This window comes from Apium graveolens, chromosome 2, assembly GCF_009905375.1.
Source record: "Apium graveolens cultivar Ventura chromosome 2, ASM990537v1, whole genome shotgun sequence".
Classification (NCBI taxonomy): Eukaryota; Viridiplantae; Streptophyta; class Magnoliopsida; order Apiales; family Apiaceae; genus Apium; species Apium graveolens.
In genome coordinates this window covers 201899790-201926001 of record NC_133648.1, presented here as the reverse complement: position 1 = coordinate 201926001, position 26212 = coordinate 201899790, and positions in this window count along the sequence as shown.

Sequence of the window (26212 nt, the reverse complement as noted above, 5' to 3'; positions counted from 1 at the left end):
GATTATATGTATATATTTATATATATGTGTGATCAGTGTGTGTGTTCGTGTGTGTACTGTGATGTATGTTGAGTGTGTGCGTTCTGGTGAGGCTAGTGACGCCTGTGTTTTCCTTTCCGAATTGTCTCCGGTTGAGCTCTTTTTGTTTTCCGGTTGTACTAGCGCGTGTTGCGCGCGTGCCTTTGTGCTGAGTTGAACTGTTATTAAATATATTCTGTTTTAATTTTCTGAAGGAATTATTTGATTGCAATTCGTGAAATAAATAATTCGAGCGGGAAAATGATTTTAATAATCGGCGAAATTTCGCGTTGGAAACTCGGGAATTTATCGGGTACCCGCGAAATTTTGCTGCCGTCCGCGATGAATTTCGACGAGCGGACGGTGGACTATGATGAATTATTCTGAGTCCTAATCTTTTAGACTAAATACAAATAAAATACGAATAATAATAATAATAATAATAATAATAATAATAATAATAATAATAATTAGTTGATTTAAATCGGTGGTTGAGAAATTGTGGAATGTAAATTGCGTGATTGGTATGGATTGGATTGATTGGTTGTGTTTTGACGTCGAGTTGTTCGACGGGTAGGCCGATAAACAGAGGAGGTGCTGCCCGAATTTTTGGAAATTAAATTCAGAAATTCGGGACATACCCTGTAATAATCGGAACATCGAACGAGTATAAACAAGTATATACATATATTCTGTGCGGAACGTGATTGTATGTGGTGGTGAATGTTCTGTTAAAACCCAATAACCCTAATTTCAGAAAATGATGAGTATACGTATTTTCTGAAAACGAACACCAAACCGATATCTCGAGAACGTGAACCCTGATTGTTGGGTGTGTTATGGTATTGTAATAATGTACATAATTACGAGTCGAGTTTGAATATCGTTTCGTAGAATTGGTATGGAGGATATGTCAAGTATACCTAGACGTCTAACGTAGGGTATTTCGACCCTGTAGGTTATAGCCGGGAACTTGAAAGTGAACGATGGACTAAAGATAACCTAGTGGTCAGTCGATGAGCTCAGTAGAGTCTCAACAGAAAGACCTGAGTGTCGGAGTCAAATCCAATGGGATCTAGTGGTTGGATGTTAAGAGCCTGAGCAGCAGAATCAGCTCAGAGTTGATCAGTAATAGTTGTAAAGCCTTATAAGGCAAGTATTTCTGAACCTCTCTTCAAGATATATATTACCAATGTTTTTGAACTGTTTTATACATGTCACTATTATTCAAAATAACTCCTGTTTTATATTGCAAGAGCTTTAAACCATTTAACCTTGAACCCTGATTTTTATGATCTTGAGCCATAAACCTTATTCTTTGTAATCTGTCCTTTGTTGATCCTCAGACACCAAACCATACAAATATAATACTACTCCCCAAAGATATAACTACCAAACACCAAACACTAAAAGAGAATGATTTGAAAACACATAAACTTTTATACTCCAATCATTCTTAATAATATCAAAGAACCATTTCCTGAAAAATCATTACTGGTCTGATACCTGACCCTTGTACAAACTGAAAACCGTTTCTTATACATACCCTGATATACCCTTGAGATATCCATGAGTTTCCTTACGTTTTTATGCAAATGTTTAACCATCATTGATTATGATCTTGTTTTATTGAATCATATTGTTATCATATTGAACTGCTTTAGGATTGGATAGTTTTTATATATGTGGACCAGATTCATGGTCAGACCATACCAATGGTCAAGTTAGGCAAATGTGTGCCTTGGATCCAGTAATTAGAGCAGTGTTGTGTGCTTGCTCGGGGTTAGTGCGTGACTGATCAGCATCCTAACCTTGGTTTTTTTAAAACTTAAAATGAATATCCAATTCTAATGATTAGTTAAAAAGAAACTTGATTCCTTTGAATCATCTCATTTGATCATTGTTTAACCTTAGTTATCACTATTATGACTTCCTGAGCTAGTTAGCTCACCCTTGCGATTCTTTTATATATTTTACAGTTGAAAAGGATATGGATGATAGTAAAGTCCCTCAGTCCAAAGTGCGGGCTAAGGTTCCAGTTGAGTTGGATCGAGCTAGCAGAAGCTTCATGGGGTAGAAAAATAGTCAAATTGTAAGAATACTTTTTGTAAGTTAAATTAAAGGGAAATTTGGTACGTTGTAATAAAAGTTAAGGTTGTGGCTTGTTTTCATACTTTAACCTGTTGCGATCCGTGATTTTGTGAAGCAGGGTCATTATAATTAATATCTCTTTTACAGAATTATATATTGTGTATGTGTGGTGGACCCCAAACTTCTGACCCGGGTTTGGAGGGCGCCACATGTGATGTTGATTTTCCAGCTTCTTTTGATTGCAGTCCAGCTTTCTTTGATTGTTGAATTCTAACTTCTATCTCCCCCTTAGTCTTGGTAGCAGGCAGAAGTAGAGGACTTGGAATTTCCGGCCTAACAGCTTCAGGTAATGCAGGTAGAGGAATCTTCAAGTCACCCATAATAGCTCCCAAAGAGACAGAATTCTGTATTTGGAGATGTTTTTGGGAGTCTAATAGGAACCTTATATCATTTTATTGACTTTGCACTAAATAAGTGAGAGCTGTGACCTGTGCTGTAAGAGAATCATTAGAGGCTTGAAGAGTGGAGACTTGTTACTGTAGAGACTGGATTTGTAGATTGGTTGAGGTGTAGATTGGTTGTTGTGAGCTTGATGGGAGAGGAGCACCAAAAGTGGCTTGAACAGATTCTTTGATTCCCTACATCAATAATTATGGGGGTCATATATGGCTTGATGAAGTTGGTCCAACTTGACTCTTGTGTCATTGTTGCTTGTGAATTGATTTTGGACAACTTCATGAAGAGCCAGGAAAGATTAATTTAAGTTTTGGATGCTTTGCTCCATACTAGTCACATCAAACCTGGCCATTTGATCAACAAATTTGCTGAATTTATTTTTGATCTCTACCTGAGATGGCACAAGTTGATCCAGTTTGTCTTTCATCAACCTCCTGATTCTCTTTATGACTATGCAGTGTCTGTTCCAATACTTTATCAATGAGGTGGAAAGCTTGGATTTGTGCCTTATAGACCTCTATACTAGCATCATATACTTCTTATGGACTGAGAGTCTTGGCATTGCTTCCTAGGATGGTGACATATTCTTCTTTGAATCTAGCCAAGACCTCATCCATACTCAAACTGAAATCCTTATCTAGCCAAGCATCCACATTCCCATCCTGCTCAGCTTCATCAACAATCTTGTGCTGCTGTTCTTCAACATCTGCTTTATATGACAACAAGATAGCCTGATAATCCTGATAGGACATGTCAGTTGTGTGTAACTGTTGGGTAACGTTTGCAAGGTCAGTTAGTTGGTCTACAAGGAGATCATTCATTGTAATTGGATGAATTGAGCATCCTGCAACCATTGTGAGATGAGATGAGATGGTTTTTGAGTGGGGTTGGAGATAGATGGGATGTCTGTTTGGTTAGAGGTGGAGGGTTGTGAAGTGGTCCTGTCATTGGAATCACAATTGAACTCACAGTAGAAACTGTGGTTTTGACAGTGTGTTGTTCACCAGTAATGGGAACCTCCATTGGATTGGAGGGTATTTGACCGGGTTACTGTCATGTACCATGGCCTCAAAACCTTATTCTTCTTGCAAAGAGCTGGCACTTTAATGTGCTTGACTTGTCTCCCCAATAGTTAGATCATTGACAATTTTACTCCCGGCTTCTATTGACAAGGCAATTTCAGCCAGGATTTTGAGGGGAGTTGTTCCTACATGAGGAACCTCCAATTGAATTGGAGAGGATTTAGATAGCTCCCCTTCAAGAGTACTACCCTCAAACCTTTCAATCTATGAAGATTTATTTGCACATGAAGGTGCATTTGGTACTACCACGGGGTCTTCAGTAAAAACTGATGAAACCCCTGTGTTTTTGTTGGTGTCATCAAGGTCCACCCCAGAATGTAGCCTCTCCCTAACTGAATGTGCTTCTTGGGTGGTGAGCATAGTCTCTTAAGTTGTGTCACTTGATTTTGATAACACTTGAGAAGTGGATTCAAGTGTTTCATTATAGGTAGAAGAAATTTGAGAGATGAGATTAGTGATTTAAGAATTGAGTATTGGAAGCTCCCCCCTGAATAGATGAAGGAGCTTCAAATGATGTGCTCTCAATGTGTGTGCCATCCTTATTCCTTCTTTCATAAACTTGAGTGTGCTCAAGTTGTGGTGCAGACTCTTTACAAGGTGTACTAGGGAGAGTGCTTTGTTCAGTAGAGATACCCTGTTGAGAGGATGCCTCTAGAGCCTTTTTTGATCCCTCTTTTATAACTGCATCCTTTTGAGAAGATGCAGAGGTGGCCAATTGAATGGTTAAATCAATTTTCTTAGTCTTCTTTGGCTTCTTGACCAGGTTAGACTCTATTTGGATTTGATCCTCACCACTCTCATTGATGATTGTTAATGGTGTCTGCTTTCTCTTTTTTTTACTCACTCCAGCCTGTTGGGAGGATGGAGTGGTTGGTTTCCTAGATTCTAGGGGTAATGAAGAAGGGATCTCAGTTTGGGAAGGCCCTTGTTGGTGTTCCTGTGTTTGTATTTCCATAGGTACATGAGCCATTACTGAACTAGGTATAACACTTGACCGCATATCAGGCATAGTGTATGGGTAGGTCCTGGATTTCTTCAACATAAATGGAGTGATTCTAAGACCTACATGTACCTTGTTCTTTATAATTAGTGAACTAAATATGATTTTAGACACTTGCTTACAGTTGCCTATTTTACTTCTATCAATACCACTAAGTAAATGTATGTCTGCAACTTTATTATTTAAAGTAGAAATAATAAACATAGGAAAGAAAATTTCCTTACCTCTTGTGGCCAAAGGCATTGTGAGCCTTATGCTGAGTTCTTCCAGGATCAATAGCCCCACATTAATGTACCTGTTATGAGCCATGGAGAACACCAGCTTCAGGACCACACTGGATATATTGTCAAATCCAGTTTTCCTACAAGTGAACGCCCTCACAATTGAGTCAAACAGGAATGACCATTCCCTCCTCAGATGCTTCTTGTTCAAGCTAGCCAGGTTGATCTTCTCACTGTAGTTGATAAAGTCCATGAATGCAGCTAGCTCTTATTGAGTTGGGACCTCCACCATGTTGTTAGTAGGAATTCCCAGAGCCTTGTTGACATCATCCTCATTGAATTCCACTTGTTGGCCTTGAATTGAGCAGTTCACCACTAGAGATACATGTTAGATATAATTGATGATTTCAGGATGTAAACTATCAGAGTTTATTATCAGGATTTAATATCAGTATTTACTGAAGGTGATATCATCAGTATTTGTCTATCAGTACTTGATGATCAACATTTTTCAATCATGATTTAGTCACTTTAGTAGATATTCGAGAAGGAAAAAGATTGCAGAATTCAAGGCGGTGAAGGACTTTATTTCAGAAGCAATCATACATGGATATGTATTAGGTTTTCTTATTATAATAGAATATGATTCCTTATTGATTGTGTAATTGTGCACTATATAAGCACATATTAGGTTTATACTATAAGTGTTACGAATTGATATTTCTCTCAGATAACCTAACAACTCTCAAGGATAATTGTTCATCCTTTGAGAGAGTACTTTTATAATCTGTTTTTATCTATTAATATAAAAATTATTGATTATATTAAGTTTTATTGAATTGTTTGCATAAACTGCATTCACCCCCACCCCTCCTACACTTGTATTACAGACCTAACAATTGGTATCAGAGCCTGCTATTGATATACAAAAAGTTTAAGATCTGAAAATCAATCTTTATTGGAAGAAAAAGAAGTACCACAGAATCCACCACCACCACCCCCGGCCACATCACAGATTATCAATAATATGAGTAGGTATAAGGCTATCAAGGTTCCAATCCTAAAGATTCATGAATATCCATTCTGGATGGTTAAGATGGACATGTGCTTGGAAGCTACAGATCCTGAATATCTAAGCAAGATTTATGATGGTCCTCATAGGCCAATAAAGTTGGCAGTAGCAGTTGCTGGTCAAGATGAGAAGATGGTTGATAAAGATAAGAAGGACTATTCTCCTGAAGATCTTTCATCAATTATGAAAGATGCAAAAGTAAGACATATTCTTCATAGCAGTCTTGATAGTGTTATGTCCAATAGGGTTATTGGATGTAAAATAGCAAAGGAAATTTGAGATGCTTTAGAAGTAAAGTGTCAAGATACTACTGCCATAAAAAAAACAAGAGGACAATACTTACTCAAGAATATGAGCACTTTGACCCAAGAGATAATGAGTCCTTAACTGAGATCTATGATAGATTTCAAAAGCTGTTGAATAACTTATCTCATGTCAACAAGAAATATGACTTTGAAGACTCAAACTTGAAGTTTCTACTTGCACTCCCTCAAAAGTGGGACTTTAAGGTCACATCAATAAGGGATAATTATGAACTTGAAGAAACATCTCCAGATGAGATCTATGGAAATTGAAGAATCGTGAACTAGAGATAGAGAAAAGAAGCAAGAGAAAAGGATCTGAGACTAGACCAATTGTACTTAGAGTTGATGAGAAGCCAAAGGAGAAAGTTCGGAGAAAAGGTTACTCCAAAGGAAAAGCTATTGCAAAGTCTAATACTGAGTCATCAAACTCTGATGATGACTCAAATACTGATAGTGAATCAGATACTGATAGTGATCATCACAACAATGAAAACATGGAATAAATGGCTACTCTATTAGTCAAAAGCTTCAAGAAGATGGTCAAGAAGAACTTCAAGAAAGGGAAAAAGTTTTCCACGAAGGGTTCCAGTTCCTCAAACTCTGATAAGAGGAATGGCAGAAGAAATATTGATTGGAAGGAATCAAAGTCTGGAAAATATGACAAGTCAAAGGAAATGTGCTATAACTGTGATGGAATTGGACATTTTGCAGCTAACTGAAAAAAACCAAAGGCTGAGAAGAAACAAGCCTTGATCACAAAGAAGAGACACTATGATGATCATCAGATTCAGATGTTGGTGTTAACTATGCTCTCATGGAAAATGCTGAAACTGAGGATGACACTGCTGAGTTAAAGGTACCTCAAACCACCTTTGCTTTTGATATTGATGATATCTCTGAATTAAGGCTGTTTCTTAAATCTCTGCATGTTAGTTATAGGGATCAAACCTTAGAGAATAATAGAATAAAGAGTAAAAACTCTGAGTTAAAGAAAATGAATGATCACCTAGAAATTGAGTTACTTTCCATGCTAGAAATTCAAAAAGAAAGAGATAATATTGTTTGTGTTAAAGAAAAATTGTTAGAAAAACATGCTTATCTAGAAAAAGAGTTAGCTAAAAAAGAGGGGTTATTAAGCTTTGGACTAACTCGGGAAATTTTAGAGAATGGTTGTTGGGGATCAGGATTAGGATAGCAAATAGATCTAATTCTAATAAGAAAAATAGAAAAGAAACTAAGAGAATTAAACCAGTAAATATTGATATTAAGCTTATACTAAACAAGGTTCAGATGAAACCTATTAAGTTTAATTCAAGTGCTGATGCTGTTAAGTCAGTTTTTGAGGTAGGTTCAACCTCATCACCTAAATCAAACTTAAATACTGATAAGAGTGAACAAGTTCACACAAAATCGGTAAATATTGGTTTAACGACTCAGAAAGAGCTTAAGAAAAAGCTGAAGAAATTACACATGAAGGATAAAGAGAAAAAGCCTAGGAAAAACAGGAATGGTAAAGTTGGTGTTGATGAAAATGGTACTTATAAAACTGTTCCCAATGCTCCTACAAAGACATGCTTGAACTGTGGTAGTGCTAATCATCTTGCTAATTCTTTCATGAAGAATAAAAAGATAAATACCGTTCTTCCTAAATCAGAGCTTAGAAATAGAACAGTTAGATATAAACCACAGAATCCTTGTTTTCATTGTGGTAGTGTGTGGCACTCTATTTAGACATGTAAAGAGTATCACAGTTTATATTATGATTATTATGAACTGAAACCCTCTTTAAATAAAGCAAAATCTATTTTTGCATGTGTAAATGGTGATAGTAAGAATGTTAACATAAACTCTGATATGAAGTCTTCTGCTGCATATGTTAACAAACTTAAAAAGGGCAAATGATCCATGCAAGTCTGGGTCCTTAAAAACACTAACTGATTTTAAATACTGATTACAGGGTAACAGGAGAAATTCTCTAGTGTTGGACAGTGGATGCTTAGGACATATGACTGGTTATAAACCCCTGCTATCAGAGTTTAAGGAGAAGGATGGCCCAGGTGTTTCTTATGGAGATGGCAACTTAGGAAAAATCTTGGGATGTGGCAAAATCAAAATTGGGAATGTCATCATTGAAAATGTAGCTTTAATTGTAGGACTCAAACATAGTTTGATTAGTGTGAGTCAAATCTGTGATAAAGGTTACCATGTGAATTTTTATGAGGAACATTGTGAAACTGTTACTAAGTCTGATGGCAAGATTGCAATGACTGATGTAAGACATGGTAACTTATATGAAGCCAGGGTCTCCACAAATACTGATGGATCAGAAGTTTGTCTACTTAGTAGAGCATCTGTGGAAGACAGCTGGAACTGGCATATAAGACTTTCTCATCTCAATTTCAATAACATCAATGATCTTGTGAGGAAAGATCTTGTGAGAGGATTTCCCAATACAGTATTTACACCTGATGGCTTATGTGACTCATGCCAGAAAGTCAAACAAAGGAAAACATCTTTTAAGAGTAAAACTGAATCCTCTATTCTTGAACCATAACATCTACTTTATATTGATCTCTTTGGTCCAGTCAATGTTATGTATATTTCCAAGAAGAGATATGCACTTGTAATTGTTGATGAATATACAAGATACACATGGGTGTACTTTCTGCACACCAAGGATGAATCTCCATCCATTCTTCTTGATCATGTGAGATAACTGGAAAAAGGATTAACATACAAAGTGAAAATCATCAGAAATGATAATGGAACTGAACTCAAGAACATTTATATGGAAGAGTTTTGCAAATACAAGGCAATAAAAGAAGAATTTTCTGCTCCTGGAACTCCACAACAAAATGGAGTTGTTGAAAGAAAGAATAGAACTCTCATAGAAGCTGCAAGAACCATGCTAGAGGAAGCAAGAATGCCTACCTACTTTTGGGCTGAGGCTGTGCAAACTGCTTGCTTCACAAAAAATGCAACATTGATCAACAAGCATGGAAAAACACCATTTGAGATGGTGAAGGGAAAGAAGCCAAATTTGAAGTACTTTTACATTTTTCGCTGCAAGTGTTTTGTTCTCAAAACTCATCCAGAACAGCTTACAAAATTTGATCTAAAGTTGATGAAGGCTTTTTTGTGGGATATCCGTTGTCTACAAAAGCCTTTAGAGTTTACAATCTGAGAATAAAGACTGTCATGGAGTCAATACATGTATCTTTTGATGACAAGAAAATCACAGTCTAGAAGATGCAGACGGCCATGATGAGTTGAGATTTGAAAATGAAGTACCATATGCTGAACAGTTAAATCATGATATACTGACAAGTCCTGATACAGTAAATCCTGATATCATTTTAAACTCTGATGATCCACATGACAGTGGAAATTTTTCAAATACTGAAGCACGTGTTGAGGGGAGCAACATGATTCAAATCCAGAGTCTTCTACAAGTAATTCAACTCAAGGAACATCAGTAAATAATTCATCAGACTCTCATTCCTCAAATACTGATGGATCAAATACTGATAGCACTGGAAATACTGATTCAGGGGGAGCATCAGGAAATGATAGTGGTATAAGTCAAAGAGATACTAGAGAGTTCACGGATCAAGGGCAGGTTCTACTTCAAGGAGTCAACTTCCATCTGCAAGAAAATGGTCTAAGTCACACACACCTGACTTAATCATTGGAAATCCTGATAGTGGTGTAAGAACTAAAAAAGCCACTCAAAATGAATGTCTCTACCATTCTTTTCCATACCAAGTTGAACCAAAGAAAGTGGAAGAAGCTCTTCAAGATGCTGCTGGTTTATAAAAATGCAAGAGGAGCTTAATGAATTTGAAAGGAACAAAGTCTGAACTATTTTGCCAAAACCAAAGAACTGATCAGTTGTTGGTGCAAAGTGGGTGTTCAGAAACAAAACTGATAGTGAGGGCATTATTACGAGAAATAAATCAAGAATGGTTGCAAAGGGCTATTCACAGCAAGAAGGCATTGATTATGATGAGACTTTTGCTTCAATTGCAAGGCTTGAGGCAATCAGAATTTTTCTAGCCTATGCTGTTCATAAGAAGTTTAAAGTGTTCCAAATGGATGTGAAGAGTGCACTTCTAAATGGTGACCTTGAAGAGGAAGTTTATATTGAACAACATCCAGGGTTCATAGATCCAAAATATCTTGATCATGTCTATAAACTGGATACAACACTCTATGGACTAAAACAAGCTCCAAGGGCCTGGTATGAAACACTTCCTCTATTTCTGTTAGAAAGTGGTTTCACAAGAGCTACAATTGATAAAACTCTCTTTTATAAATACCATGGTAAGGACTTGCTATTAGTACATATATATGTTGATGGTATCATTTTTGGTTCTACCAATGATAAACTTTGTGAGAGATTTGCAAAGCTAATGCATTCTAGATATCAAATGAGTATGATGGGAGAATTGAGTTATTTTCTAGGTTTACAAGTAAAACAGACTGATGAAGGGATCTTCATAAATCAATCCAAATACACCAGGTGTTTGCTCAAAATATTTGGAATGCAAGACAGTTTAATTGCAACAACTCCAATGGCTACTGTAACCAAGTTAGATTTAAATACTGGTTCATCAATATATATAACTAACTAAAGAGGTATGATTGGCTCACTCCAATATTTGACTGCTAGTAGACCTGATATCATGTATGCTACCTGTCTATGTTCAAGGTTCCAAGCTGATCCAAGGGAACTACATCTATTAGCTGTGAAAAGAATTTTTAAATATCTCAAAGGCACCATGAATCTTGGATTATGGTATCCTAGAGATTCAGACTTTAAGCTAATTGGATATTCAGATGCTGATTTTGCAGGATGCAAAATAGAGAGGAAAAACACTTCAGGAAGCTGCCAATTTCTTTGTCGCAGGTTGGTTTCTTGGTTTAGAAAGAAACAAAAGTCAATTTCCACATCAACTGCAAAGCTGAATATATTACTACTGGAAGCTGTTGTGCTCAAATTTTATGGATGAAGAATCAGCTACTGAATTATGCGTAAGAGTATTCCGCTATTCCTATACATTGTGATAATCAAAGTGCTATTGCAATGACAAGAAATCCAGTACAACATTCTATGACTAAACACATCAGTATTAGGTACCATTTCATAAGGGAACATATGGAAGAAGGTACAGTGGAATTGGTCTTTGTTCCAACATATCAGCAATTAGCAGATATATTCACCAAGCCTCTCTATGAAGCTACCTTTATAAGATTGGTGAATGAATTGGAAATGATATCAGGATATTTCTCAAACTCTGATGAATTGGAATAACTACTAATAGTTAGAGTGTGGTATCTTATAATTATGTATCAGTATTTGCTAAATACTGATTATAGTGTTAAACTCCGATGCCATAAAAGCATGTAATTAGCTTCTATTAATCCCAGCCAATAGCTGCATGTTAAAATCTGATTATGTGTATAAGCTCTGATATTGGTCAAACTTGTGCTGACTGATAAATCCTGATAGTAGTTATTAAAGTCTGATATTGGTCAAAATCTAGTTGACTGATAAATCCTGATAGTTGTTAATTAAATACTGATATTGGTCAAACTCAGATTGACTATTATATTCTGATGATAATTTTTGAATTTATTCAAATATTCTTTTAATCAGTATTTTAATTATAGGTGTGAAGTTATTTGCAAGTGGGTAATTTTTGCATGATTACAATTGTTTATTGATGGCATGAGGATATGAAAAATGTTTGATTATACCAAAAACATTATTCTAGAGAACTGTACGCGCAGTAACTACCATTACTACACGATTACATGATTGCTTTTATAGTCAATTATATGCTACCACGTATCGCACTAAACTGAAACGTTTCTGAGTTAGTGGAGTGATGTGTTATACAAAAGCAATTTTTGATTTTAAATTAACACTTTACATATCATTTCGTAAACTCTGAAACCCTAATTTCTGTTCGAATTTTTTTCTTGCAAATTCAAAATGACTTCACTAGTTGCTTCCAAACCTTTTAGCTATGGCGCTGCAAAGTTTGTGACTAATAATTATTATGATATTTTGGATAATAACAGTGTGACCATCAATTTTCACATTTTTCAAGATTTTCTCAGAACCAGTGAGATTGGGTTTACTCTCACAATACCCATAATTATCTCAAGTGACCAGGTGCTTTTTATTTGGGAAGCTGGTGTTTATGATGATGGAGGTGCCAATGGAACTCCAAGCTTGGTGTTTGAGTTTGACAGGAAGAAAAAGGTAGTTACTCCTCAAATTGTAAGGGATGCGTTACAGTTGCCTACTCATATCTCCTATACTAGATTCAAGGGAGGTACTGAAATCAGGAGGTTCTTTACTGAGATAGGCTATGACAAGGATTTGAAGAACCTTGGTCAATTAAATAGGAATGGGCTCAGAAAAGATTAGAATTTCTTCTTTAACTGCATCACAAAGGCCTTCAATAACAAATCTTCAAACTTGATGCTTTGCCTATCATGACACAGCCAATAGGGTACTCTCTGATTTATGGTTCAAATTACGATTTTGGTAGAGTAGTCTTATTTTTATAGGTGATAGATTAACTACTCATAGATATACTGTATACTATGCTATATTCTGTCAGTTAATCTTCAATGCTGTTTTCCTGATACCCCTATCCCCTATAATAAAATAGTGTTAGTATTTAAATTAACAAAAAGGGCCTTTTCCAACTTAATTTAACAAGATGAAAAGAAGTTGAATTTAGCTCCCTTGAGGTTGCCTTTGGTTGCTAGGAACTTACTCATTACAAGGCTCTCTATGACTTATGGCTTACCTAACAAGCAGAGTGCTCAGTTGCAGGCCATAATTATTAGAAACCCTATGTAGTTAACTCAAACATAACAATCCACGCACAAACCCAAACATAAACTCAACCACCACCACAACATCAAACAGAAGCCACCTTAGGTGTCTCCCAAAAGACACTTGTTGTAAACAGAAAGAAATAATTGGCTAAAAGGGCTACAAATCCTGATGTAACAAAACTAAAAGCTGATGCAACACAAGTTCCTCATCTTTCTAAACCTTCAGAATCTATCAGGAGGAAACTTGTGCTTGCTGGACTAGAATTAGATTTAAATGAGGACAATGCTACCTTATCTTCTACATTTCCAAACCTTCCATCTGATTCTTCTCCAAGACCATTTGTACTACCAACTAAGGAGGGCACAACTACTGATGTTGTTGAAAGTGCCAAAAATTCTGATGCATCTGGTACAAGCCCAGGGTCAAAGAAAATGAAGCTGACCAAAGTTTATTATACTCAGAACTTGCTCAAGATAAAAAAGGAAATTGCTGAGGAGACACATGGGGCATTTATACCAGATCTTGATGCATTTGTCTGATTCTCCTGTGAAGCAGCAAAGCAAGAGAGCAAGGGAGATTTCCCATGAACAAGTTTAGGAGACTGTCAAGAGGCTACCAGTGAAAGGACTTTTCCCTGGATCAAGCATACAAGAACCTGTATCTCAAAGGGATACAATAGCTGATATACATTCTGATCCAATCCCACAAGAACCTGCACTTCAAAGTATTGTAGCAGATACTGAAAACATTGAGCCTCTTGCTGAGAAGTCAACTCAAGAATGGCATGAAGCTAAAGCTTCCAGAATTCATGCAGAAGTATCTCAGATCAAAAACTTCCGTAGGAAATTTGATCCTGAAGGATTCAGTCAGACATCTGATTTTTATAAAGAGCATGCACAGGAGTCAAACACTGCAATTGTGGAGGTGAGTATATAAGAACCCGAGTGTCTAAGTCATCCAGCAACTCTTGATTCTACAGCCACACAAGAACCATTGCATCAAAGTTGTATTGAAGGCGTTACTCCTTCTACAGTGACTCTGGTAGTAGATATTGAAGGCATAATTCATCCAACACAACCATCTGCTGATATCTTATCAGTACCCCCACTGAATGTCTGCACAGAAGCTGAATCTTCATATTCACAAGGTATAAATACTGATTTCACTTTATCATAATTTACTTTAAATACTGATTTTTTCTTCTCTGCATTTATCTTGCATGTTATAAATCCTGTTGGTATGATTATATCTAGACCTTTATTTAAGGACTACCTCTAGTTGTATGACCACATACAACCTTTCTTTAGCCACCTCTTATTTCTGTAGGATTGAATATTTCTCTGAGCCTTTTCTATGAGTTGTATGAAAGGATTTAGAGAAAAACACAATTTAAGAGAGGCATGATCCTTTCTGGCAAAAGGAGTGGTAGATGAGAATCATGATTTAGTAATCCTTGTGAGGAAACTCTAACTATTGAAAGTTATAAGCTGTGTGGTGTGAGGAGTAGTGAGAGTACTTTAAAAGAACATAGAGATTAAGTGTTACTTATTATATTTTACAGGTGCACAAAGTACTAAAGAAACAGCTATTGATCAACAATCTGTAGTCCCTCAGATAAACTCTGATGCACCAACTGCTGATAATCTTCCTGTAGGTCAAAGTACTGATAATTTCATGCAGTCCACTCACTCTACTATTCCATCACTTGTTATTCTCCCTGTTGTTGCTGAAGATGTAGTAGCACAACAGTCCATTCATGAAGATTTATTCACTATAGGATCACCACATCACTTCACAGGTACTGAGCTTCTAGAGGTAAATACTGAAGCTCCTACTCATCTGTCTACGATTCTTGAAGAAGTGGAGCTAAATTCTGATGATATGGAAGTTTCTGAGGTAGCTGGTTCTCATACAGCCCCGATTTCTTATTCAATATTAAATGCCGAAGCTGGTGTTAAAGTTCAGCAGGTAGTATCATTTCCAGTTGCTGATGAAGATTCTATCCATGAGACGGAATCTAATGATGGTGAATATGTTAATACTTCTAATCTAAATGACATTATAGATCCTGAGGATGATCAATTCTTCCATGAAAATATGCCTAAACATGTGAGGCAATAAAAGCTGAAAGAGTTAAATGCTAAGAAGAAATATGATTTCTTTGATAATGTCTGGAACAAGAAATGGAAGGTTATTGACTATCCTATTTCAAAGAATTATGTTGTCAATCATCTGGATACAACTAAGAAGACCATTTAGAATCCTGATATGCTTAATCATCTGAAAGCATCTACTATATTGTTAAGATATCTGCATTCTTCTCAGGAAGCCACCACTTCTCAAATCAATCGAATCAAAGAATCTTTCCTGGCTACAAAGATGACTACTCATCAGGAGATACATAAATAGATTGGACCAATTCTTGACAGACAGACTCAGATTGAATCCAATCAGGCTAGATTCGAAGCTAAATAAGGGCAAATGTCTGGAAAACTTGATGAGGTTCAAATTTCAATGGAGCTGATTCTTTCTCTACTGCGTGGTGATGATGCCAAAAAGGGGGAGAAGATTGCTAAATCTAAATGCAAACATTTGACTTTGAAAGGAGTTGATGACATAAATCTTGATGGTGGAGCTAAGGGAGGAAGGAAAGAGATTTTGAAGAGGAGAGGAGAAGATTTAGTTGGGACTAGTGGATCATCAAAAGCCACTGGAACTCAATTTAGATAAGGTGGAGGAAACATGAGAAGTGAGAGGATAATTTAACAATCAAAGGAACTGACTGTGACTACAACAACTCAACAAACTCTGAAAGTCACAACTGCTGATGATGACCAAGGCATTCTAGAGATATAAGCTAGTACAGAGGCAAGTCAGTATTTATAGACTTTGAAAGTTAAAGGAAAAAAGATAAATCCATTCTATAAGGACCCAAAGATTCAAGCATTTGACTCTGAGGTGAGTAGAACAATATTTGAGAAAGAGAACCCATGAGTTAATCTAGAACAGCTAAGGAAGATGGAGGAAGAGTTCAAGAATTCTATGAAGACATAAAATGTTGATGTTGCTGTTATCTCTCAAGATCCTTATGAAGACGATCTTTCTAATAGACCTACAAAAGGGGTTCTTATAAGGGAGGCAAGTCAAGTAGATGTTGAAAGATCTCTAATGTCTCAAAAAATCTTAAATGTTGACAGGATTCATAAGGGGAAGGAGAAGATAAGAGAGAAGTCCAAGCCACGAAAGCCTAAATCCAATGTTGTTGCTAAAAGAAAGTCAGTATCTAAGGCACCTAAATATCAAATATTGATAGATCCAGTCTATATAGTTGCTCAATCCTTTGATACTAAAAAAAGAGTTGAAGAAGATGAAATTAGTCAATCTTATTAAAGAAGAAAGATTCATGGAGCTGACTGGGCTGAAAAACTAAAGTTAACCTCTGACACTGCTCAATTTAATGAAGAAGTAAATCCTGATGTTCAACCAATCACAACCTCTGATACTACTCATGTTGTTGATTATTCATACCCAATTCAAGCTGAGTTATCAAATCATGATTCTGAGAACTTGAATGTTGATAAGCCAGAGCTTACTTTTGAAGAGAAGAGGAAGCTGCTATGAGGAAACAAGAAGCCTGTACCCAGAAGAGATTTCTCTGAAATATTGAAGAAGATTTACAGTAGGAGTTCTCATGCTAGAAAACCTGGAATCACAAGTGGTCTTGGAAGGTTAGGTGCTGATCCATCTGTGACTGATGATTTGATTCGAAGGAAGCATGTAAATCTAACAGAAATTGGAGACAATGTGATGCTTGAAGACTTGCAGAAGATCACATCAGTTCAAATTGTTATTGATCTTGTTGGAGAAAAATTGATCTATTTTCTAGAGTCTGGGAGAAGATTGAGGCTGACTCAAGAATAGTTGAGATATAAACCATGGAAGGAATTAGAACTTGTTGCTACAATTCTCAAAGTAACCAATCCTGTAACTACCAGATGGTCTACATTTATAAAGAACCAGATACAGTTGAAGTAGAGAGGAATGCCTTACAAATCAAACTATATTCCAAAGTACATTGATCAAATTGAGTATGCTGTTGATATGCCTATTGGAGGAGCTAAAATAGAAGTGAGTCTAGGAAATGAAGTCTTAACCTTTAATCCTGATGGAAAGAAGATTGGTTTTCTGGAACTGGATAATCTATCACTTGGAAATTCAAAGCTACATGATCTCAGGGCTACCATCTATCAGAATGCCGAATCAACATATGAGCTGGAAGAACACAAACAGATGATGCAATGGTACTTGAATGTTATGGAAGAAAATCTACTAAAAAAGTTCCTTGAAGAAGCTATAGATTGTGTTAGAGTTCAGGAATGAAAAATATAGTCTGATAATCACTGTGTGTAAGATTATATATTTTTATTTGATTTCTGCATTTAGATAGTTTTTAAAATCTTCAATTAGAACTTGTACATAATTACATAATTCACAAGTTGGGGGAGATTGTTAAATATAATTGATGATATAAGGATATAAACTATTAGAGTTTATTATCAGGACCTAATATCAGTATATACTGAAGGTGATGTCATTAATACTTGTCTATCATTACTTGATGATCAGCACTTGTCAATCAGGATTTAGTCACTTCAGTAGATATTCGAGAAGGAAAAGGATTGCAGAATTCAAGGTGGTGAAGGACTTTATTTCAAAAGTAATCATATATGGATATGTATTATGTTTCCTTATTGTAATTGAGATAAGATTTCTTATTGATTGTGTAACTGTGCACTATATAAGAACATATTAGGTTTACACTATAAGTGTTACGAATTGATATACCTCTCGGATAACCTAGCAGCTCTCAAGGATAATTGTTCATCCTTTAAGAGAGTACTTTTGTAATCAGTTTTTATCTGTAAATATAAAATTGTTGATTATGTTAAGGTTTATTGAATTGTTTATATAAAATGTATTCTCCCCCCTCTACAGTTGAATTACGAACCTAACAATACAGCCTGAGACTCATGCACAACAGTCCTAACCACAGATTAGTTCCAGAATTCGTTGAGAACATCTATGTACAGAATGGGATTAGCAGTTAAGGAACCTGCAAAGTATGTCTCAGACAAAAACTTGACAAAGCTCTTGAAGCTGTTAGGAGCTTGATTAGCATCTGTGAAAACTAGGTAGTTGGTGCCCTCTTTTGGGATAAAAGCTCTAACAGTCTTTGATGCAATTGTAAGTGTTTGAGTTTGAGTAAGTAAGAGATTTGAAAGAGAAAGAGCTTGAAATGAGAGAGAACAATTGAGATTTGTAAAAGCTAGGTCAACTGAGATCTCGAAAGCGTAAAGAGGGGTTATGTCGAGATGTCTGGGTATTTATAGAAAAAGGTAAATAACTTGTCGAGAAATAGGAATAAACATTTGGGATTTGCTTATCGAGAAATCACGTGTGGGAATAGATACATATCAATATGTCACTATCATGACTTTTATCGAGAACTAGATAGAGATTTATTGAGATGTCAAATAAATACCCAGTTTGTCCTGAATGGACTGAATTTTTCGAATTTTTATGTGAATATGTGATATCCCGTATTTTTCATAATTATTATTACTATTATTATTTGAATATGTTTATGTGATTTTCTGATTTGGAAGAAGTAAAGTGGTGGATATTTTATTCCTCTTTGACGAGTTCATGTTATTAAATGGTAATATGCTAATTATTAAGTGTTATATCGATCCTTATTAATTTCTGAAAATATTTACTTAAAAGTATTATTTTTAAAAGTTTATTTAAAAGCCGATCATTTTATTGATATCGGTAAATTGAGTTTGTTTTGTTGTATTAGGGATTGAGTGGATATTCTGTTAGCTATGTGTTGTATGTAATATTAATCGTATGTGACTCAGTGGTGATTGGGGATTATTTGTATTATAAATTACTGAGTCGTACCCTTTTGTTTTTATCTTTAAAAGTGATTTTATTGAGGATTGATTTTCAAAAATATTGGAATTATCTCTAAAATTATTTTTATGGCTTTACAATATCAATAATTATTTATGGGAATTTATAAAATTTAGAAAATAATATTTTATCGATTATTTATTCCTAAATAATTTTCTGATTGTATTTAAAAGTATATTCAATATTAAATTTCAGAATATTTCAAAAATTATGAAACTGAATTTTCTTAAGTTTGGAATATTTTGAGAATTATTAAATTATTTCAGAAATTTTCCGGATTAAATTTACCCGCACGTTTGTTCGTTAAATCGTAAAATGCGGGTATGTTGTGCAATTTAAAAATGCTTTAAAAATTATGAAAATTTTATTTTATTAGTTTCTGATTATTTCGAGAATTTTAAGGGTAACTTGGAATTATTTTGATTTATTTTCACTCGCACATTAATCATTAAATTGCGAAAAACGCAACAAAATCAGGGCTTCCAGAGGAGTGTAACACACATGTTAAGCTCTCAGAAAAATGGATGATACGTGGCAGCTTATTTGCTGTTCAACTGCTACGTATTGGTTTTATAAAATAAAATAAAAATAAATTGGAGGAGATAAACACAGATGTTCATATCTCTCCTTAATCTCTCAACTCAATCTCTCGATTCTCTCATGTACTCTCTCTCTCGATTCTCGCTCACAATCTATCTTTACATCTCTGTCTCCCTCCTCCCTTCCCCACCCCCATTTTCCCTTTTTTTTTCTCGATTTCCCCTATTTCTCTGTTCTGCCGCTGAGTTCCTCTCCGGTCGCCGCTATTCCGGTTTGTTTCCCGGTGATTACCCCGGCCTGGTCCTTGTTTGCGTATATATATACATATATATAAGTGTGTGTATATATGTGTATGTACATTGTGTGTGTATATGTATGTTATTGTGTGTGTGTATTGTGTGTGTGTGTTTCATGTGTGTGTGTATGCGCGTGCTGCGCATGGGCGTGTGTGTTGTACGGGATGTTGCTTCTGTTGCTTTACAGTTAGGTGTAGTCTGTTGGTGTGGTATAATTTGGAATTTTTGATTTATTGCAGGAAATTATTTGAGTAATAGTTGTGAAATAAAAAGATTTTCTTACGGGAAATTATAATGATAAATCGGTAGAGTTCTTGTCGGAAACCCGAATTAATCGGTAACCTGCGAATTTTGCCGCCGTCGGTGATGAGTCTCGGCGAGCCGACGGTGGACGGTGATGATTTATTCAGAGTCCTACAATTAAATAAAAATCATTTAGTTCATATCATAAAATAGAAATTAGTTGTAAATTGTGATTGTTGTAAAATTGGTGTCGATTATGTTTCGGCTGGTAGTCCGATAAATAGAGGAGACGCTGCCCGATTTTTGGGAAATTAATTTCAAAAATGCGGAAACGTATCCTGTAAATATCAGGAATACCAATTAAATATATAATATTATATTGTAAAATATTTTACGAAAACTATTTTCTTATCAGGATGAAATATTTTTGAAATATGTTGCGTGAAATAAGTAAATAAAGGATGTCACTCAGTGAAATATTTTGCAAAAAGAGTCTGATGACCCTATTTTCTGTAACGATAGTTATACGTATTTTCCGAAAATAACTACCGAACCAAATTTCAAGTATGTGAGCCCTATCTGTTTTGTATATTGAGATAATTCGTATAATTACGAGTCGGGTTATGAAATCGTTGAGGTAGAATTGATAGTGAGGGTATGTCAAGCATAAACGATCGTCTAATTTAGGGTATTTCGGTTTTGTAGGATCTAGACGAAAGACCCAAGTTCCAAAGTCCGTTTAAGAATAACCTAGCATTTGGTAGAAAAAGATCTGCAAGATGCGGATTGTTCGAGAAGATAAAAACCAAACGTTGGATAAAGAGTAAAATGGAATGGTATTGCATATCAGGCTTGTACCAACAACATGAATAGCAAACCATAGAATTAGCAAAGCAAACTATGGTGATGTCTTGAGGCAGAATGACAGAATAATTGTGTTATTGGGAGTGTGACTTACCTCTAAACACCAAAGGCAAGTATCCATATCTTCACTTATAGTTCAAGTGATGTTTACTTTGAATCCTATTATTCAAGTTTCTCTATACTATTCTAATTCCAGAATAGTAATTGCTTTACATATCAAAGTGATTGATTCTATTTATGCAAGTACTCGTCTGCTATTCTATGTTCAAAAGAGTTAAGTGTTTTTAGTTATCCAATCACTGGATTTATAAATGTTTTAGATTTTGAGAAAGATGATTTTGTTGTGAGTATTTCTGCCCAAGTGAATGGGGAAATAAAATTTATAAGGGTGTCGATTATTATGACCCCTTTCAATAAAAGGTTTTAAGATTGGATGGTTGCGTAAGAGGCCGTGGCGGCGGTCCAGTGTTAGCTATGTATTATACTTGTTTATAATACCTTGCTAGACCAATGTGTGCCTTGAGTATTCCTTTGTTTAGCTAGATATGCTTCGGCATACCGGTGTTGTTCCACGGCTGATCACCGGCGGCAACATACCGTCGTTCGAGGATTCCAATCTAAATTATTAATTTTTTTTGATAATCATATAATAAATGATTTATCAAGTGTTTTCATTTTGAAAAAAAAAGTGAAATACGGTTTTGATTCAATTTCTGATTGATGTCGATACTTAATTTGTTGTTAATATCAAAAGTGGTATTGATATATATGATTGATGTTGACTTTAATACTTCAGTATTGGTATGTTGTGAACATCTAAGTTGGTATTGAGATCTAATTTGATATGACATCAAAATGAGTATTGATATCATGATTGGGGTTTTGAGTAAAGTGGATATAAGTTTATGATTCATTCCATAATCACTCTTTCATATTGTTGTTTGTAATATTTCCGTAAACACTATTTTACGAGTTTAATTCTCGTCGAGATTCAATGTATTGTTGAAGCACCTTCTCTCAAAAATATAAAAAGGGTTTTAAATACATTTAAGGAACCTTCCTAAACAAATTTTCTAATTCAACAATTATTGATTTTAATTATTCTGCTCTATTGCAGATATCGATTGTTATATCAAAAAGACCTTATATATGTTATAATGAACTTCCTGAGCATATTTTCGCTCATACTTGCCTATTTTGAAATTTAACCTTCCAGTGAGGATTAGTTTGCACTGTTTAGCCACGTATTAACCAACGAAGAAGCTTTTGGAAGGTGGTTGTTCCGGGGTTTGCAGATTTGTGTAAATTCTATTATGTAAAGTTAATTATATTATATTATTTTATAGTTTTGTATTATATAGTTGGGTCTACTATACTTCTTTTCGAAGTTATACTAGGGGGTTTAGTTTTGAAATTGAGAATTGATTGAAAAGAGTTTTAAAAGAAATGAAATTAAAAATTATTTATGGAATTTGGATATCTTGTTTCTAGAACTATAACCTGAAAAGATCTTGGAATTTGGAATTTGGAGTTTGGGGTCATAGATGCTAAATATGAGTTGATGGCATTTATTTATTGATTAAACAGGTTATTTTGGATTGAGGTTTCATAGTGACGGCCAAATCCCCTGACCCCGTATTTGGGGGCGTTACAGAATAAATCAAGATAACATTAGAATGATTATATATCAAATGTATTTTACTAAAATGATCTATTAAATTAAATTATTCCAGTATTAAGCTATCGAGAAGTCTAAGATGTAAACTTGTAGAGAACTCTATGAATTACCATATATCGAGATCTCCACAAGCCTTATCGAGAAGTAAAAAAAAAGGCTTGTCGAGAAGTCCTTCGAGAAGTCTAGAAAAAGACTTATCGAGAACTCCATCGAGAAGTCTCAAAATGACTTGTCGAGAAGTCAGTTAGACTTATCGGGAACTCAGTTCTATATATACTTTTGTTCTTTTTGATTATGTCTTATATTAATTTTGTATATTGAATATGTAAATTAACACTTAGACTTCTTTTTTAGAATTTGAAAAATTCCAAGTTGAGTTGTGAATTTTGAAAAATAAATATGTAGAGAATTCTGAAATATTTATAAATCATATATCAGGTAATTTCCAATTAAATCAAATTAATTTGGATTTATTATAAATTAATCTGCTGCAATATATTAGCTGAGTTCTTGACTTTAGGATGAAGAATTTAACATTCTAATTTCATCAACAAGTCCAGTGAAAGTTGCTTCATCCAAAGGTTTAGTGAAAATTTCAGATAATTGTTTTTCTGTTGGAATAAATAAGCTCAGTAGTACCATTTGCAGCATGTTCTCTAATAAAATGGTACCTTACATCAATGTGTTTTGTTTTAGAATGATTAACTGGATTAGAAATAATAGATATAACACTAGTATTGTTGCACAAAATTGGAATTTTGTGTAACACTAGGACATAGTCCATTAGCTGATTTCTAATCCAAAGCACATGAGCACAACAACTTCCAGCAGCTATATATTCAACCTCAACTGTGGAAGTTAACACAGATTGTTGTTTCTTACTGTACCAGGATACAAGTGTTTGTCGAAGAAATTGACAGCTTCCACTAGTGCTCTTTCTGTCAACCGTGCATCCAGTAAAATCTGTATCTGTGTATCCAATAGCTTCAAATCCAGTTCCCTTAAGATACCATAATCCTAAGATTGGTGTCCCATTCAAGTATCTGAAATATGATTCATTTGGATTGAAATCTTGCACACAGACATGTTACAAATATAATGTCTGCTCTACTAGCAGTGAAATACAACAAATATCCAATCATTCCTCTATATCCTGAAATGTCTAAATTTTTTCCTTTCTTATCTTTATCCAAATTTGTAGTTGTAGACATAGATGTTGATACAGGTGAACAATCAACTATTCCAAATTTCTTCAATAAATCTTTAACATACTTGGTTTGGCTGATGAAGATTCCATCACTTTTTTGACTGACTTGAAGTCCAAAATATTAACTTAATTCTCCCATCATGCTCATTTCATATTTACTCTGCATGAGTCTTGAGAATCTTTGACATAATTTTTTATTAGTAGAACCAAAAATGATATCATCCACATAGATTTGAACTAGGATCATATCACCGTCATGTTGCTTGTAGAAGAGAGTATTGTCAATTGTTCCTTTAGTGAATCCATGTTTAAGCAAAAATTCTGACAATGTGTCATACTAAGCTCTAGGTGCTTGCTTTAATCCATAGAGAGCCTTGAGTAGTTAGTAGACAAAATCTGAAAATTATGGATGTTCAAAGCCAGGTGGCTATTGCACATAAACTTCTTCTTCCAACTCACCATTAAGGAATGCACTATATACATCAATTTGATACACTTTAAAATTTTAGTATGCAGCAAATGCAAGAAAGATCCTTATTGCTTCAAGTTTTGCAACTGGAGAAAAAGTTTCATCATAATCAATTCCTTCTTCATGTGAGTATCCTTTTGCAATCAACCTTGCTTTGTTTCTTGTTATAATTCCATTTTCATCCATTTTGTTCATGTACACCCACTTTGTTCCAATTATACTTCTGTTCTTTGGTGCATGAACCAACTTCCAAACTTTATTTCTTTCAAATTGATTTAGCTCTTCTTGGATAGCAGATATCCAGTAAGGATCAAGTAGAGCTTCCTTAGTTTTATTAGGCTCAATTTGTGAAAGAAAGCATGTATGTAGACATTCATTTTCAGTTACACTTCTAGTCCTCACACCACCATTTGGATCACCAATAAATTCATCTCTTGTATGACACATATCCCACATTCGAGTATGATTTTGTTGACCTGAATTTTCTCCAATTTCTTCACCATTGGCATGACTTGCAGAACTTTTTTCTCTTTCTCCCCCTGAGTTTCTGCTATCAAATTCAGGTGTGTGAGATGAGTTTTCATTCTCATGATTCACTTGCTCAGTTGACTCTCCATTCATTATGTTGCTTGTGTTGATCTTAGCTTCATCTTCAGAATCACTATCAATATTGAGATTTTCAAACTTAAGGGCTTCAGCTTCATTCTCATAAAGGCACTCCAAGCCTGAACACTTGTCATCATCAAAAGTCATATATGTGCTTTCCATAATTTTCTTTTGTTCAAGCACATAAACTTTGTAGGCATTTCTTTCCAATGAATATCCCTAAAAAAATTGCTTCAAAAACTTTAGAGTTAAATTTTCCCAGAGTTGTCTTTTAAAACAAAACACTTGCTTCCAAACACATGAAGATGCTTCACAGTAGGCTTTCTTTTTAATAAAATTAAGTAGGGTGACTTGCCAAGATTTTTGTTGATGAGATATCTGTTTTGAGTGTAGCATGCAATGTTGACAGCTTCTTCCCAAAAACTTATTGGCAAATTGGAATCTTGTAGCATTGTTCTAGCAGCCTCTACTAGAGTTCTATTCTTTCTCTCAACTACCCCATTTTGCTCTGGTGTCCTTGCAGCTAAAAACTCTTGAACAATACCCTTATCTTTGCAGAATTCATGCAAAATTACAATCCTAAATTATGTACCATTGTCACTCCTCAATCTTTTTACACAATTTTGATCTTCATCCTGCTTCTCAATTTTCTTGATGTGTTCAATAATGATTTATGGAGTTTCATCCTGAGAATGCATAAACTCTACTCATGTGTACCTTGAGTAGTCATCCACCATCACAAGTGCATATTTCTTCTAGAAATAGATAAGACATTAACTGGTCCAAACAGATCCATGTGAATGAGTTGTAAAGGTGCACTTATGGAACTCACAGCTTTGCACTTGTGACTAGACCTCTCCATTTTGCCTTTTTGACAAGCCTCACAAATTTCATCTTGAGCAAACTCCAGATTTGGCATGTCTCTCACTAACTTCTTTTTCACCAAGGTATTGATTTCTTTTATAAATCAGGTGAGAGAGCTTCTTGTGTCACAGCTAGCTTTGCTCAATAGATGCCTTGGTATAGAAGCAACATATACCATTCTTATTTACCGAGTATAAATCTGCAACAAACAACTTCCCTTTCTTGCTCCTTTCAAAGCAACTTTACCAGTCTTTTTGCTGATAATTGAGCATTCTCCTTTGTCAAATAAAACCTTGAATCCTCTATCTGTGAATTGACTTACACTTAGGAGATTCACCTCAAGACCGCTACTAGTGCTACATCTT